The 12282-nt window shown below is 35.4% G+C and overlaps 1 protein-coding gene and 1 pseudogene across 3 annotated transcripts in view; one reads left to right on the top strand and one right to left on the bottom strand.

The window, feature by feature from the left end:
- The window catches only part of Pard3b (par-3 family cell polarity regulator beta), a 963936-nt gene that overhangs the window by 495996 nt on the left and 455658 nt on the right, over positions 1-12282 (bottom strand). The window lies entirely within an intron of this gene.
- On the top strand, positions 5799-6863 carry LOC150048670 (serine hydrolase RBBP9 pseudogene; annotated as a pseudogene).

The following is a 12282-nucleotide window of genomic DNA, read 5'->3' as shown; positions in this document are numbered from 1 at the left end:
TTCCTCATATAATAAAATACTCTTGCATAGCTGCATAGCTTTAAAATTATAAGCAGCTGTTTAATATTATCATGGGACATTTTATAAATATTTAGTTTAGTTTAATATTAGTTTTAATATTTTAATTACAGAAATTAAAATAATGATTAAAGTTTGACCTATAGTTTGAATGGCATAATGAAAATCACAAGCATGTATCTGTGAAAAATGTTTAACCTTATAGTCTGAGGAAAATTTTATCTTTGGAATATCTTCAGTATTTTTTACTATTATATCAGGAAACTTTTCTATCATGAATTCTCATATGCAAGGGAGAATAAACAACTTACATTTAATTTCTTATGAAGAAATTTTATACAGAGAAATGATTATCTAATTTAAAATGAGACAATTCTCATTTCCTTGGAGATAGTTGGACTTTAAATTCTACATATATCAGAGTATTACTTAATAGATAGCTTAATGTCTGTTTTCTTTTATCTTTTTTGGAGGCAGAATTAAAATGTGATTGATATAACTACATTTTATGAACATACATTTTAGGCATTATTTTTTCTTCTGGTAACATTCAGATATCTTATTCCAAAATTAATCTCTACCATGAACAATAGAAGAATATAAGCTAGGTGACTATGTAGTTCAAGTTTGCTCTTAAGAACTGAAGGAAGCAGACAGTATAAGCCAAAACTCTCACTTTCTAAGAATTCTTTAATATATTTTGTCTGCAAGATTTCATGTAATCCATCAATAGAATGAAAGAGGGGTCTCATTTTTGTGTATTATGGAGGATACATCATTTAGGCCATGTCAAATTATATATGGTATGGTCTTAAAGAAGCCAGCCTATATGGCTCTCTTTATTCTAGGGATATAATGAAAAAATATTTATTACTGAGTTTGACTTATAAAGTTGTACCATTGCAAATTTTTGCCTTTAGGCACTAGAACAAAGTAAAACACATTCAGTGAGCTACAAAACACTTAACAATTATAAAAGCAGTCAGCAGTACCATAAATCACAATTATTCCCGAAACAATACACCAAAAATGCAATTTAAACTGATAATGTATCATTTAATTATATTTTGATGTGGAGTAACATTTGTCTAAATGACCTAGGAAATATGGAGTCCTAGAAGAAGATTGCTATTATTAAGGATTAAATTAGAAAGCTGTGCGTGCGTGCATGCATGTGTGTGTGCGTGTGTGTGTGTGTGTGTGTGTGCCCACCCTGTGTAACAGACAGACAACCTGGGTCTCTCAGTTCTGCCATTTGCTGTTAAAGCAATGCTGTGCTTAAGCTTGTAGATTCTGTGATATACAGAATGAATGAGAGGGCTCAGCCATGTAACAGTGCTGTGGACTGTTAATAAAATTCTTTGACATACCAGATTGTCATGAATACTAAAGGCTCACCTGATTACCGTACCTTTACAGAAAATGACTGAGAAGGCAGAACTACTAAATCAGTAGCATTTTCTATGAAGATGAGTTGCTATTCATCTTGAATAGAGGAGGCAATAAAAGAAGCATAGCATAGTTTTCCTTAAATAATATCTGTGTTCAAAGTCTTTAGGCAATTCCATCCCAAATTAGCAATATTTGAGATTTTAAGAATAGGAAACCTTTGATATACACAGTACATATTTTACATATATATACAAACATATATATACATATATGTTGATTTAAATATATTTATATAAATATACTCAATGATATAGATATATTTCTGCATATATGTATAAGTGCATACAGTATGTACACATGCTATACATACATATGTATACATAAATACATATGTAATTTTAGCATTAAATTACATATGTAAAATATTTCACATATGTGAAACAAAATTCTTTTTGAAAACCTTTTCCACAATAAATGGTTGTTTTATTCAAATATCCAATTCAGAGATTAGTGAAAGTATTCAAAAAATGCTAAGGTGTGTGTGTGTGTGTGTGTGTGTGTGTGTGTGTGTGTGCGTGTGTGTGCCAGTACTAAGGTTGAACTCAGGACCTAAGTACTGCCCTAAGTGTTTTGCTTAAGACTGATGCTCTGCCATTTGTTACACAGCTCCACTTTTTGGAGATAAGATTCTCGGAGATTAGGCATTGGTGGGCATTGATGGCCTAGACCTATAATCCTAGCTACTCGAGAGAGTAAGATCTGAAGACAGTGGTTCAAACCAATCTAAGCAAGAAATTCCAGAAGAATCCTATCTCCAATTAATCCACAAAAAGCTAGAAGTAGAGATGAGACTAAAGTGGTAGAGTTCCAGTTCTAAGCAAAAAAAAAAAAAACAAGGGATAGTGCCCAGTTTCTGAGTTCTAGTCCCGAAACTAGCACAAAAACAGAAGTGATGGTAGTCTCATGTACTTTTCTACCCGGAGCTGGCTTTGAAGCACGAAGCTTAGATTTTAGCTTCTGGAGCAGCAGCTAGGGAGACAGACAGGAGATATCATTACCCAGAAAGACAAGCATTTTTTATACAAATATTTTAAATACAATCTCAGTATATAAATGAGATACTACATCCATCATAGGTTCAGAAAATGGGGGGAAAACATCCATTTCAGTAAAAGAAACAGTGATGTGTTTATGAGACAGATAAGATCCAAGTACCTAAAATGTTCACAAAACTAGTCAGCCAACAACTTTGTGAGACTGGGCTGCATTTCTAAAGATTTAACCATTTTAACTTATTTATTTTTGATGAAATGAAAAGGTATTCTGGATATTCTTATATCTTACCTGGAAATGGTCCAAGATTTGTATCTAATATATCTTTTAATCATAACTACAGATGTCACATACGTGCCTAGGGCTTTTTAATGATTTCCTTTTCCAGAACTTGGTGTGAATGGAACAAAATATGGACAATGTTTGTCCTTTTAGGGAAAGGGAATAAAACAACAAAGTAACCCTATCAGGTCTAAAAATAAGTTTATCCTACTTTGTACAAACAAAACAAAGAGTCTAGGGAAGATAAACTAATTTCCACCAGTTTCTGCCCACCACATACACACTAACTCAATTTAGATTGATTTGATAATGTCTACAGACACACTACCAAGACATAAGGTTATTCTATATATTTGGATTTTTTTCTCCCAAAATAATATGAGATGAAATGTTGTCTAAGTTCCTTTTAATTTTATTTTTGTCTTGTCTTGATTTCTTACTTCAAAGCAAACAACAGTGAGTTTCTGACATTTTTGCAAAATTTAGCATGTCAGGATACTGCTGCAGTCTTCTTTTATGAGATAATACTTATTTAAGCAAATATATAGTGTTCTTATTTGAAGAGAACACATGATTTACTAGAAAGCTGCGGTTCACACAGGAAGGGGGTGTCAAATAGTAATTTTATCTTATTCGTTAAAACATTTTTAACAGCCAGTTTTCATCATAAAAATGACCATTTATTAAACCTTAGCTCTTTATTTTCCACTAACTTGCCTTTTGCTAAAATTTGTGTTAGATTCCAAAGCTTAATGTTTTAAAGATTCATTTTAAAATAAAAAACACTTCAGTATGTGGAAAGTCACTTAATCTCCCTGAGATTTAGTTTCTGATTTTATTGCATTATATATTGAGCAATCAAGGGAAAAAAATGGATTTCTGGAGCTTGGATTTTGGCCTAGTGGTAAGAGTACATGCACAAACACCTGGGTTCGATTAATCAGTACCACGTATAGAAAAAGGCTGGAAATGGTGCTGTGGCTCCAGTGGTATGAGTGCTAGCCTAGAGAAAGCCCAAGGACAGTGGTCAGGCCCTGAGTTCAAGGCCCAGAGCTGGAAAAAAAATGGACATTTCTATTTTCAGTGAACAAAAGGTTTGGTTCTTAATGATGAAACTTTAGTTTTAACCCATTTATTCTGATGTTGCTTTTCAATAGCCTAGCTTAGTACTGTTATCAAATAGAATTTTTCAAATAATTAATAAAAATGGTCAAAATAAGTTACCAGAATTACTTTTTAGACAGTAAATGAGCACAGTTACAAAGATGTTATTTTCATCTTTACCATGTTCAACTTTTATACACTAAATATAGTCAAACATTAAAATATGTTTATATTTAAAATATCCAGACTAATTTGTATAATAGTTGTGAACATTGCTATAAAATATTTCCTTATAGCGTCTTAAACTTTAGTAATATGGATTAATTTACTTTCTACGTGCAAGTCCAAGTCCAAATTCATGAAATATTACTTTTCATGTAGAATTCTTAAATTTATTATTAATAACTATGTTTTTTGCTATGAGGAACATAATCTTAAAATTACACATTATTTCTTTATAAAAAGATTCATCTTATTTCTTTATAGTAAGTAAAAGTATGATTTTTTTATGAGATGACATAATCATAATAGGAAGGAACATAATTTCATAATAATTTATCTTTAACATTGAGAAAGATAAAAATTATGGAAATCCTATATGCAATTAAAAAGCTATATGGTATAATATTTCATCAAAAATATGCAGGTTTTTATCCTGTAAAAAAGTAGAAAATGGTAGTGAATGTCCTTCATTTAAAGCAAACGTTGTGACTTCTAGAACACAAGAGATCCTCTGTTAAAACAAATAGATAAAAGACCAACTAAAAAAAACCTGCCAATCTAGGGGCCAGGAGTTTGGCCTAGTGGTTAAAGTGCTTGCCTAGCATGTATGAAGATGCGGGTTCCATTCCTCGGTACCACATACATAGAAAAAAGCCGGAAGTGGTGCTGAGGCTCAGGAGGTAGAGCTCTAGCCTTGAGAAAGTCCAAGGACAGTGCTCAGGCCCTGAGCTCAAGCCCACGACTGGCAAAAAAAACAAAACAAAACAAAAAAAAAAAAACTGCCAATCTAAATAGACAAAGTTGGATCAACAATAAAATAAATACCGCAGTAAGCCTGAAAAATGAATCTGGAAACACTGGCAAGGAGGGCTCCAGCCATAGACCTGAACTGTGGAAAACTGACAAGTTCCAGAGATGTCTAAACATACCAGAAAGAGACATGTGAAAGGGTATCAATGTATGGGAATTAATGTACCATCTATCTGGCAAATATCATGTAACCCTTCTATTAATTACAATAAAAAAATATATGAAAAAAAAGAAAATGGTGAAGAACCAGTGTGCCCAGAGGTGATAACTGCTGATGATAGAACCAGATTGAAATCATACCTTAAGGGCTATTGAAAGTACAATGAAAGTGACAAACCTGAAAATTGACAATGTGACTTTTGTTAATAACAGCAGATGTTCCAGATAATGAAATAATACCTTCAAAACTCTATACAAAATCATCTGGCAACCTGGCCAGGAGTGGTGGCTCACGCTTGTAGTCCTAGCTACGCAGGAGGCTGAGATCTGAGGATGGCAGTTCATCCATGAGACTCTTTGTCCATTTAACCACTAGAAAACTGGAAGTGGTGCTTGGCTCAAGGGATAGGGTGGTAGCCTTGAGATAAAGTGCTCAGGGACAGTGCCTAGGTAGAGACCAAGCCCCATGATCCACAAAGAAAAGAAAAGAAAAGAAAAGAAAAGAAAAGAAAAGAAAAGAAAAGAAAAGAAAAGAAAAGAAAATCATCTGACAACCCAAAAAGCTGGAAATGTATATCCCATGAAGCTACCAACTAATGGGGTTCTAAGTATCTTAAGTATCTTATCTTAATTTTTATATATTCTCTGTCACAGAAATAATAATAACAATAACAATAATAATAATAATAATAATAATAAAAAGCCTGGTCTGTTGGCATACAATTTTAATTCCAGTACTCAGGAAATAGAGCAGCAGGATGGCAGAACTGAGGCGTATCTGGGTTAAATATTGTCTACTCCTTACAAACATAAAACAAACACTATGCAACAAAAAACCTGAAACTATCAAGAAATAATTCAGTGGATTAAAAAGGAAGGTATTAATTACACAAACACAAAAATTGCTTAAACAGATTGCTGAATATAATTAACCAGTAACTTTAAAATCTTAATGACCATTGTGTTGAATTCTTTAAAAATAAAATTTGAGCAGAGCAAGATCTGTGGCTGTGGATTCTGCACTTGGCTTCTCCTAGCAAGGCAGTGATTGTTCCCGGGAACTGAGGTGCGGATGTGGCCACACATAGCTGGTACGGTTGGGTGAAAAAGAGGCTGGAGCAGATACCTGGTTTCCAGTGTTTGGCTAAAAACATGCCTGACCCAATTACAGCTCGAGAGTGCATCTGGCTGCCCTTCATGGAGACGGAGCTGCAATGTGATGAAAAGACCATCATCATAGGCCACAGTTCTGGGGCCATTGCAGCCATGAGATATGCAGAGACACATCAAGTATATGGTATTGTATTGGTATCTGCATACACATCTGATTTGGGGGATGAAAATGAGTGTGCAAGTGGGTACTTCAACCACCCTGGCAATGGGAGAAGATCAAGACCAACTGCTCTCACATTGTACAGTTTGGCTCCATAGATGATCCTTTCCTTCCATGGACAGAACAACAAGAAGTGGCAGATAAATTGGAAGCCAAATTACACAAGTTTTCTGATCGAGGTCACTTTCAGAACACAGAATTTCCTGAACTGATTAGTGTGGTAAAGTCTATGTTGAAAGTACCAGAATAGTCAAGATAACTCCAGCTATTTTGCATCCCAATACAGGGGACGAGTAATAGCTCCTACTAATGAACCATTAATATACATAATCATCCAGTTGAGCTTCAGAAGTGCCTGGAAAACTCTCACGTCACAGTGTTCACACAGAGTTTCAAGCAACATTTTCATTTTCCATGGAATCTAAACATTCCCAAATTGCTATGAACCAGAGCATATTCTCCCCCCTTTTTTTGTCAGTCCTGGGGCATGAATTCAAATCCTGGGCACTGACTTTGGACACTATTTGCTCTGCCATTTGAGCCATAGTGCCACTTCCAACTTTTTTTGTGTATGTGGTACTGAGAAATTGAACCCAGGGCTTAGTGCATGCTAGGCAAGTATTCTACCATGAGGCTACAATCCCAGCCCCTATTTTCCCCATTTGAGAATAGAGATAAGACAGTTTAGCCACTTTGTTTAGCCAAAGAGTATAACTCAGAAATGTAACCCAGTCTTCCAAATTCTCAGTCCAGATTAAAATAGGCTTTCGTACATGTTCTAGAGTGGGATTCTTCCTCCTTAAAATAAAACTTTTTTTGTTTGGCAGGAAAAAGGTTCATAGAGCTGGCTTAACAGTTCAAGACACAAGCTACTATTCAAGCTAGCTCAAGATATTTAGCCCAAATTCACACATTCACTAGTGATCCTCCCTTGTCCCTAGGTCCTTTACGCCGGTTGAGACAGATCAAGATAAAGGATTCTGAGTCAGGGATCTGCTAGTGAAGAGAGAAGCACAATGTAGTAACTGCATTCCAGCTATTTGTAGGCTAAGTCTGATATTAGGGCCAAATGGAGAGTTTGTGCCCTCACTGAATTGCTGCCAAGTAGAAATGAAACAAGGCACTTCCAATTTTTTTTCTCCCCAAGGGAAAATTACTATGGAAACGCAAGGAAAATATTCACCATTCACATGGTAGTTTTTTAAACTCAGAAAATGTGTAGATATGTATCTATGATTCATATGTATGTGAGTTATGTACAGCCCATATACATAGAGATAATAGTAGCTGGCTACAATAAAAAATTTCAAAAATAAAAATAAACAAATAAAAAAATAAAATAAAATTTGAATCCTCATGGTTAAAATATTAAGAAATAGAAAAATAACAACAAATAAGTAGGGGGAATCTGAAAGTAACAGTCATGTTTAGGTAGACAAATATTGGAGAAAAATTTAATACGCATGTGTGTGTGTGTGTGTGTGTGTGTGTGTGTGTGTGTGCATGAGCACTTATGTAGGCCTATCTCTACAAGCACATGCACACAGCAATGACAAACCACAAAGTAAAAATAACTTTTAATCATAATTCTTTGATGCTACATCACTTGTTCCTTGTTGAAATGGAGATGCTGTTATTGTGAAAGTACTAAAGTCACCACATAAATTGAGTGAGAAATATTAAATCTAAAAGCAATCAAGACTTTCAGGGTTAGAGCAAGCAATTAGAATATCAAAGAAATTAACCTCAAATGCTAAAATGGAATTATATTAATTTGAACTCAATATTTTTATTACATATATATTCATGGATTTCTACGTATTAGTGTAATTCCTATATCTGATAAGAGAAGTGATGCATTCCCAGGAAGACAGCACATAGCTAGGGCTGGTTTTCAGTCTTTAGGGGTATTTTCCATAGATTTTGAAGAAAGATAGATAACAAGTCTGGAGTAGGTGAGGTATGAAGTGACCGAAGGAAATCTTACCATTCTAAAAAGCAAGGAGAATTGTTAAACTAAACAATCTCATCAAGAGCATAGAAGGTATTCTAAAGGGGCTTCCATTCAGCATGGCTATCCACAAGAAACCATTGTTACAACATATACCCATAACAGCTCCAGTCTACTCAAAGAAGCCAAATGAAGCCTTCCACTATTTCACACTAAAAGCAAATTCTTTACTTTGAAGATGAGCCATGGGAATCAAAAACGCTAAGCATCTTTCATATTTACTAAAATGCACTATATTTCAGAGTCCTCAAATCTAGTTACAGAAAATTGTAGAAAACACTAGTAACAGAGTATCAGTGTGGGCCAGGAATTTGGCCTAGTGGTAGAGTGCTTGCCTAGCATGCACGAAGACCCAGGTTCAATTCCTTGGTACCACCCACATAGAAAAAAGCTGGAAGTGGTGCTGAGGCTCAAGTGGTAAAGCTCTAGCCTTGAGAAAGTCCAAGGACAGTGCTAAGGCCCTGAGCCCTGAGCTCAAGCCCAGGACTGGCAAAAAAAAAAAAAAAGAATATCAGTGTGATGGAGAAACCAAAGTAGTAAGTCATCACAATGTAATGCTTAATTCAAAAATTATTTCACTGCAAATTATCAGTTATCAGTATTCTTGCCAGTAGCTATTGCCAATGTTGGTGTATACATGATTGCTTTTCTTTCCAAGTAGAAGAAATTCATGTTTGTGATGGAGGAATGAGGTCATCATCACCTTAACCCACTAATCAAATTTGGGTCACTAATGGTGAAAAACAAAGCAAAGCAGATATTATGTGTCTCCTGATCGGGTACATAGGAAGAAGATATAAGTTATGATGTAATCATGCACAGTATGTTTAATTTGATTAAGCTTTTAAATATAACTTCCAGCTAACTGAATCTGTAGGGACTAGAAGAATAATCAAAATGATTTTATAAACAGTAGAATCCATAAAAAGCCATGAAAACCTTCTCAAGACCAACTGATGGGCTGTCTGTGAGTAGATGTCATGGGTAAAGATTATAAAGAGAGAAAAGACACAGCAACCTGATGCAGAGGGAAGTCTGGGATTAAATGTGAATAGGGTTGATTATAAGATACTGCTCTTTTCATGAATAATAATAACTGTGTTTACAATATAAAATATTTTTATTTTTGAGATGAATGGTTGTGTTTAGGGCTTACATGCCTGGTTATTTTGTTGTTATCAGTTACTCAGCATCAGGACTGAGGCTAATTTCAGAACCTTAGAGGAAATGGATTAAGAATAAGATTAGAAATATTTAACGGGATACAAAGAAGAAGCCATGGGCTCCTTGATCATTCCTGTGATTGTAAGAAAGTTACTTTGAAGAGGGAGGGGGATATTTTGTGTGAGCCTCATGAAACAAAGGCAGATCAACTATGATTACTGATATGGGATGAATGTGAGAAGAGTAACAAGCAGAGTTGGTGCCCCACTGCTCGTTTCTCTTCTCTCATTGACATTAGAGCAGTTTCTGCTAACTTTCAAGAGAAAAGCACCTAGCAGTTGGACAAGAAATAATATTTTCACATGCTTTATGTTAACCATGTAGTCAAACATCAGGACCACTGCCAGACAAAGAAATGCTAAAAGGGCATTCAACACAATCAGATTAAGATTAGTCCTTGATGAAACGGAGAACAGAATCTGCAGGGAGAAACTTTATCTGTTCTTACATTTGGTCCATGTGAGTTAGTTACTTGACATATTAACGTGACATATTAACATATTAACGTTCCCAGACCTGAGGGAATCTGTGTCCTGGATTATTGCTTCTGTAGCTTCAGACATAATTACATTTTCTGGAGAGATGGATAGTTTTCATTTTTTGTTGTTACGAGCTTGTCCACCTGTCCAGAGTAGCTAATGTTGCTAAATATGATTTATTAATCGGAGAATGAATGAAAATATGTGTTTATGGTTTAAATTACCCATCATGTCGGGGCATTTTTATCTCTGTGTAAAATTATTCTAATGAAATAAGTCATTTGGATTTCATTACTCTTTTGTTCTTCAGTAGGATGTCCTGTTTAGGGTTTTCTTTGTTTGGGGGTTAGTTTTGGCTTTTTACAAATGCACAATTTCACCTAAAATGTTACAGTGAGTCTGCTTCTCCACAACTGCAGGATATTTATTCATTTGTTAATAAATGGTCCCCTTCATCTCTCTGTCTCTGCAGCACCTTTCCTTTGAATAAATGTACAAAGATGAGGGCTCTAAGATGTCCTTCCATCTCTGTCCCCATGAAAAAAAAGCTGACCCTATCTCGTGGTCTTATGCTCCCCAGGTCAAGTCCAGCCACTTGTTATGACCCAATTTCACATCAGGTTCTAATTGCTCTAGAAATTTCCAACTGTTTTAGACAGTATGGCCACACCACCGTTGATTCTACTCAACAGCTCAGCAACTGATACTTGTTCAGACCCTACAGGGATGTTTGAGGCAAGCCGAGCTTCCCACGACTCTGAGAAGCAATACCTCCAAATGTCTACTCTACTCAGCAATGTCTGCCATAGTCTATCACTTTCTACATATGTTTGCTGCTATCAACATAAACTTGCTCACTGCATATTTATTCAATCCTTAGCCTTCCCAGGAGGTATCAATCAGGCTATCATTTTCTTGGAAACTCCCTGGACCACCTTGATGCTGACCTGTATTCTGAACTTACAAAAGTAACTGTGGATATTAATTATTTATTTATGGTCTTGGCTCCAGGTATATTCCTACAGGAATATCTCTGCTCAGTCTTCTTAATGTTCTACTCTATTCCCTGGAACTAGGTGTCTGCAGACTACACTTGGTTGCTTAGCTGATTTAAAAAAAATGTCATTATTTTAGTATACTGTTATTTTATTTAGGCAGTATATACAAGAATAGCCATTCAACAGAGCAATTTATGAATATAGTGCCTCTCGATCAGGGTCACCTCTTTTAAGATTCTCACCTACCTCTCCTACCCAACCCATTCTCTCAATTCTCTTAATTTTTAGGTTATGTATTAGTTTATTTTGCCAGTTAACAAAGCAATTCATGTATACAATGCATCTAGATCTGTGTCATCCCCTTTACATGTTCAAACCCCCTTCCGCCCACCCCTTCCTTTATTTTTCACAGTTCTGTAGCATATACAATGCATTCTTGCCTGAGTTCTATTCATTTCCCCCAGTTCATTCTTCTATCCTTCTCCTCTTGACTGCTCCCTTGCAAGTACCCATTTCCTAATACTTATTTTGTTAGACTTTGACTTAGTCTTTCTAAAGAATTACACGATTTGCATTCTCCAAAGATTTTTTTCATGGTATTGAAATCTGGGCACTGTCCCTGAGATCTTGAGCTCAAGGCTACCACCACAGCCCCACTTCTGGTTTTCTGATGGTTAAATGGAGATAAAAGTCTTCTTTGGTGTCTGGGCTGGTTTCGAACTGTGATCCTCAGATCTCAGCCCCATGAAGAGCTAGGATTACAGGTGTTCTCCATGGATTTTATTATAATTTAGTTAACTCATTTATAACCACTTGAATGCCACCCATTGTGCTTATTTCTAGAATTATAAGCATATTCTAGTCCTGACTAATGAGAGAAACCATGAACCTGGCTGCTCTGGCTCTGGTTTACTTAACATACTCGTATCCAAGTCTTTCCATTCCCTAATGAATGGTTCAGCGTCATTGTTTCTAATGGATGAGTAGGTTTCCACTGTGTATTTATATCACATCTTCTTAACCTATTCATTCATGAATAGGCATCTGGGCTGTTTCTATATCTTGGCTATGGTAAATAATGCTGCATTAAAAAATGATTATGGTTTTGGCTTCAGTATATCCTTGTTTGTGCTTTATTGGATGATGCCCAGAAGTTGAAATGCTGGGTCACAGGGTAGTTCTATGTTTAGTTTTTTG

This window comes from Megascapheus bottae, chromosome 21 (assembly GCF_031878675.1).
Source record: "Megascapheus bottae isolate mThoBot1 chromosome 21, mThoBot2.hap1, whole genome shotgun sequence".
NCBI lineage: Eukaryota > Metazoa > Chordata > Mammalia > Rodentia > Geomyidae > Megascapheus > Megascapheus bottae.
This window is presented reverse-complemented; position numbering and strand designations above follow the sequence as displayed.